At 49.6% G+C, this 6,000-nt stretch overlaps 1 non-coding gene across 1 annotated transcript; it reads left to right on the plus strand.

Annotated features, from left to right (window-relative positions):
- Positions 1–5,478: 5,478 nt before the first annotated feature.
- On the plus strand, positions 5,479–5,613 carry LOC120680340. The gene has a single exon (XR_005677610.1). It is a non-coding gene; the product is annotated as a small nucleolar RNA Z247 (small nucleolar RNA).
- Positions 5,614–6,000: the final 387 nt, after the last annotated feature.

Consider the following 6,000-nt stretch of genomic DNA (forward strand, 5'->3'; position numbering starts at 1 on the left):
GGCGAAGCGTACCCTGCGCTACCCTATCTCCATCTCTGTCACGCCGTACGACCAGCCGGCTGGACAAGGGGCTCCGCCTCCCCCGCCGGCCGACGATGATCGCCCGGGTCGCAGAAGACGGCGGAGCCACCAGTCTCGTTCCCGCTCCATCCCTCCGGCGGCTGGGCTGCACCGTTCGCCGCTGACTTCCGCGCCCCTCCTCGCGTTCCCGTGCATGAGCGGCTTGGTCCACTACCTGCAGCAGCCAACCACGTGGCGCCCACCGCGTTTGGGGCCGTGGTCAATGCGCAATCGGGCATCGAGGAGTCTGATCTTGATCGTGCCGCGCCCGACGCAGGCACCGTGGTGGAGGTCTTTGATGGTGGTGCGGCTGATACGATTGCCGAGGAAAAATCAGCTGCGCTGCGCGTGAGCACCGAGGAGTTGGCCCCGGATGACGGCGCTATGGAGGCCTTTGATGGCGCTGTGCTGTTCGTGAGCACCGAGGAGACGGTGGTTGATGGCGGATCGGCTCCCTCGATCGTCGTGGACACGGTTGATGGCAGCCCAATGCTAGAGTTTTTTAAATTTATATATTATTCATCCGGCGGAAGGCAGGTACCGCCGGATGAACCGGCGGTATGGTTACTGTAGCGACTTCCAGCGGCACTGTAACCATACCGCCGGTTCATCCGGCGGTACCTGCCTTTCCGCTGGATGAACTGGCGGCAGGATGACATTTTTGCAAAAAAAAATTTTGGTATATATTTTTGATAAATCGGAAAAAAATAATATAAAAATTTAAAAAATTCTCACGCACGCTCAGCTTAACACCACCCCCGCCTGTGTGGAGCACGAGCGTGCGCTGGTAGTGGGCCCCTGTCTCCCGGAGGACAGCCCACTCGAGGACACTCTGGGGGCCTCTACCATTCCTGGGCTGGGTCTGGTTACTGCTGAAACAAATGGGCCTAGGTGTCTTACGGGACTTCCTAATGTGGAGGCCTTTCCCCCAACCAGCCCACCACCGGTTCCAATTGAGTTGCCGAACTCTGAATCCAACGCCTGGTCGCCGAGCATGGAGGCGGCTTGGCCCCTGACGCACAGCTCGCCGCCTGAGCATGCCACTCCGGCGCCTGGTGCTGGGATGGATGAGACCGAACTGGTGGAACCTGAACCTGAACCAACCACACGGAGGCTGATGTTGCAGCGCCCTTCTGCTTTGGTCCCTGGTCTCTCCAAGACTTATTCCCGGCGCCAGCAACAACGACCTTCTGCTACTGCTGATCCTGAAGCTGGTCAGGTTGAAGCTACTCCTAGTTTATGCAGCTTGCCGAACTCAAGTCAGAGGAAGCGTTTCATGGCTAAAATCTCGAAAAAGACGACAATGATCCTTCCCACTCCGCGGACTGCAAAGCTGCACCCCCGTGCTTGCGCGTCGACTGCCCCACGGCGAAGCCGCCTCATCGCTGGTATGGCGCCAGAAACACCGGGGGGAAGCACGCCCACAAGAACCAAGAAGAAGGTGATGAGAGCTTTGGGCCTAATCAGTGATACTGGCGGCATCGATCGAGAAAGTTTAGAGAAGTACGGCTTGCTGTTCACCCAAGCGTCGTCACTTCCTGATGCACAAGTCCGAGCCATGTGTGCATTGTTTGGTTGGACAACACCTGAGGGGGAGGAAACCTCAGGAGCTGCTGCTTGCTGAAGTTCACAACTGCGGTCGATTTACCCCTGTGCAAGATGTACCCATCCAACATCATTTGCTGGAACGTCCGGGGTTTGAACTCAAGAGCAAGGCAGGATGCAGTAAGAACATTGACAACATCGTGTCGAGCGGATATAATCTGTATACAAGACACGAAAATGTCAGATATCCCGCGTGGTACCATGCTATCCATGCTGGGCTCGGATTTTTCCTTTTGGGTTGAACTGCCAGCTATTGGTGCAAGTGGTGGAATTCTAGTTGCTTGGCACCATGGGCTTGGCCCCGCCAATGCCACTCGTTTTGATGATCATAGTGTCTCCATCCAGTTTTCCTCCCCTAATCTGCAGAACTGGTGGCTCACTTGTGTATATGGCCCTCAGGGAGATAATAATAAAATCAGTTTTTTTGCAAGAACTCAGAGAAGTGAAAGCTGCATGCCCCGGGCCATGGCTGGTACTAGGGGATTTTAACCTTATAAAAAGTTCAGAGGATAAAAATACTAGGATTATCAACAATGCAATGATGGGAAGGTTTCGTCGCTGGATCAATGACCTAGAGTTGAAAGATTTACCTCTGGCTGGTCGAAAATACACGTGGTCCAACCAGCAAGACTCTCCAACCCTTGTAAGATTGGACAGAGTTCTCTGTTCGTTGGATTGGGAGCAGCTCTTCCCCAACTGTCTCCTCCAGAGCTGTGCCACAGATGGTTCAGATCACTGCCCTCTCTTGCTAGGACTGCATGACATACAGCTTGGTAAGGCTAGATTTCACTTTGAATCTTTTTGGACCAAACTTGAGGGCTTCCAAGAGGTGGTGGCGTCGGCTTGGGCCTCTGAACCAACTTCTCATTGTCCTTTTGATACATTAGCAAGGAAACTCAGAGCAACAGTGAGGCATCTTCAGAGTTGGAGTCAGAAAACAGTTGGACATGTTAACTCACGGCTTGCACTAGCAAGGGAAGTACTCCACCAACTGGAAATTGCACAGGACCACCGATCTCTCTCCAGACTTGAACTTTGGTTGCAGAACAAACTCAAACATCATTGTCTGGCTCTCTCATCGTTGCAGCGCACCATAGCCCGAAGTCGCTCTCGTATCACTTGGCTCAGCGAAGGCGATGCTAACACAGCCCTCTTTCACTCACATGCTCGTCATCGGAAACGGAAGAATTTTATTAGTAAACTCCTGAAGGATGATGGGACAGTTCTCACCAAACATGAAGAGAAAGAGCAAAATATATTTGATTTCTACAGTAATCTGCTGGGGAAAGCCCTGAGCGAGAGGTGACTGTGAATTTGGCTGAAATGAGCAGGCCGAATATTGATTTATCGGAACTGGATGCACCTTTTCATGAAGAAGAAGTGTGGAGGACTATCAAAGCCTTACCTTCCGATAAAGCGCCAGGTCCCGACGGATTTACAGGAAAATTCTATAAAGAGTGCTGGCAGATAATTAAAGTGGAGATTATGGCAGCCGTCTCAGCAGTTTGGAGCAGAAAGTTCGCCCATTTTGAGGCAGTCAATTCAGCTTATATCACGTTACTGCCAAAGAAAGAGGACGCCTCTTGCATTAAGGATTATAGACCCATAAGTCTGGTACATTCCTTCGCCAAACTTGTCACCAAAATTCTCGCTAATAGATTAGCTAGTAAACTGGACAAGCTGGTTTCTTCCAATCAGAGTGCTTTCATAAAAGGGTGGTTCATCCTAGATAACTTTATGTTGGTGCAGCACACCACCAAGTTCCTACATCAGCAAAAACAAGCTCGAATTCTTATGAAACTGGACATCACCAAAGCTTTCGACTCCGTGTCGTGGCCTTTTCTCTTGGAAGTTATGAGAAATTTGGGTTTTGGACCCATCTGGTGTGATATGATCAGTGGACTGCTCGCCTCCTCCTCCACCCAAATTTTGCTGAATGGTTCACCAGGAGAAAGAATTGTACATCAGCGGGGTCTACGGCAAGGCGATCCTTTGTCCCCTATGCTCTTCATCCTGGTTATGGATGTTTTGAGCCACTTGATAACAAAAGCTTCGGATGAACAGCTACTACAGCCTCTTGCGAGAAGAGCCTTGCAGCACTGGATCTCACTATATGCGGATGATGTGGTCATCTTTCTACGACCCTCTGCCGGCGATATTGAAATCACCTTGGATATTTTGCAGCTTTTTGGAGAGGCTTCTGGACTCAAAACCAATGTACAAAAAAGCAATGTTTTGCCTATACAGTGCACCGAGGAGGATAAATTGGTGTTGCAAGAACACCTACCTTGTCAGATTTCAGAATTCCCTTGCAAGTATCTTGGGGTACCCCTCTCTCCCCTCAAGCTAACTAAGGCACAAATTCAGCCCATCATTGAAAAAATTGGAGACCGGCTGCCAGGCTGGAAAGCTGATCTGCTTACGAAAGCTGGAAGAAAAGTGTTGGTGCAATCTGTACTCACCTCCATGCTGATTTACTTAGTAATGGCACTGGACCTTCCCCAATGGGCCTTAAAGGCAATCGATAAAATTAGAAGAGGGTTCTTGTGGAGAGGAAGAAAGGATGCTAGGGGGGACATTGCCTACTTGCATGGCCAAAAGTCACCAGACCTCCCAATCTGGGGGGACTTGGCATTTCAAATCTTCAGAACTTGAGTTGGGCATTGAGAATAAGATGGTTGTGGCTGCAAAAAACTGAGCCGGGGAAGCCATGGGCATTTTTCTCCATCCAAGCTCCATCGCAGGTCAAAGCATTCCTCTCTATAGCCATTGTAACAGAAGTTGGAAATGGCAAAAACACCTCTTTCTGGACTGATAGATGGCTGCTGGGCCAAAGCCTTGCGCAAGCATTGCCACACTTATTAAGTTCAGTTGCACCGAGAGCAAGAAAGAGAACAGTTCATGCAGCGCTCTCTGACAGAAGTTGGATTACTGATATAAAAGTGGCACTAACTCTACAGGTCTTGACTGAATACTTACAGCTGTGGGATCTCCTTTCAAACTTTCAACTACAGCCGGATGTAGAGGACGTACACATTTGGCAATTTTCAGCTTCAGGCCAATACTCGACAAAATCAGAATATGAAGCACTTTTCATTGGGGCCACTGGGTTTAGACCTTGGGAAAGAATCTGGAGGAGTTGGGCCCCTGGAAAATGTAAATTTTTCATGTGGATAGTGGCTCATAATAGGTGCTGGACCGTAGACCGCCTTGCAAGAAGAGGTCTCCCTCACCCTGCAACTTGTCCTCTTTGTGATCAGGCTTAGGAAACAATTGACCACCTAATGATCTCTTGTGTTTTATCAAGACAATTCTGGTTCAACATTCTGCAACTCTTTGGCTTAGACGTCCTTGCTCCTCAGCCGAATGATTCATGTTTTGATGATTGGTGAGCTAACTCAAGTGACAAGGTAACAGGCCAAGTTAAAAAAGGGCTCAATTCCATCATTATTCTAGGAGCTTGCTCACTATGGATCCATCGCAACCACTGTGTTTTTGATGGCGGCACCCCCAACTTGGCTACCATCGTCTCAGCCTTCAAAGAAGAAGTGCGGCAGTGGGCCTTGGCAGGGGCTCGAGGAGTGTCCCATCTTCTCGCTCTTGCCCCTCCTGTTTCTTAGTTGGATGTGTTGCTGGTCAGGGTTTGGTCAAGCTGGTCAAGCTTTTAGCTTTTATCTTAGAGCGAGTTTTAGCTAGCTTTGTTAAGGGTGGCTACAGACCCTCCAATCTGTAGCTTGGTGTACTGGAGGCTCTTTTTTCCTCCTTTCTTCTTCTTAATATATTGAGGCGCAGCTCTCTTGTGTTTTCGAGAAAAAAATGATGATGAGGTAGTCTCTCATATTCTAAACGGCCTTGATTATGATTACAACCCATTTGTATCATCTATGCTTGGTCGTGTTGAGCCAATCTCGTTGAACGATCTCTACTCGCAACTTCTGTCCTATGATCTCCGGATGGAGATGTACCAAGATGGTGGCCAATACCAGTCCTCTGCAAATGCTGCTGCTCGTGGACGTGGCAGTGGAAATCGTGGCCGTGGCAATCGCGGTCGAGGACGTGGAGGTCGTGCAGGTCAGAGCACCAGCAACAGTACTGCTCCACCAAAGAAGAACACAAAAATCAAGTGCCAGATCTGTAAGAAGGTTGGCCATGAAGCTCCTAGTTGTTGGTACCGTTATGATGATGATGAAGATGATCAGCCAAACAACAGGACAGCAGGAGCTGCTACTGCAGGACATGGCTACAACACAAACTGGTATGCGGACAGTGGAGCTTCAGATCATGTGACTAGTGAACTAGAGAAGCTCTTAGTTCGTGACAAATACACCGGCGGTG

The sequence above is a fragment of the Panicum virgatum genome, chromosome 6N (assembly GCF_016808335.1).
Source record: "Panicum virgatum strain AP13 chromosome 6N, P.virgatum_v5, whole genome shotgun sequence".
NCBI classification, from domain to species: Eukaryota; Viridiplantae; Streptophyta; class Magnoliopsida; order Poales; family Poaceae; genus Panicum; species Panicum virgatum.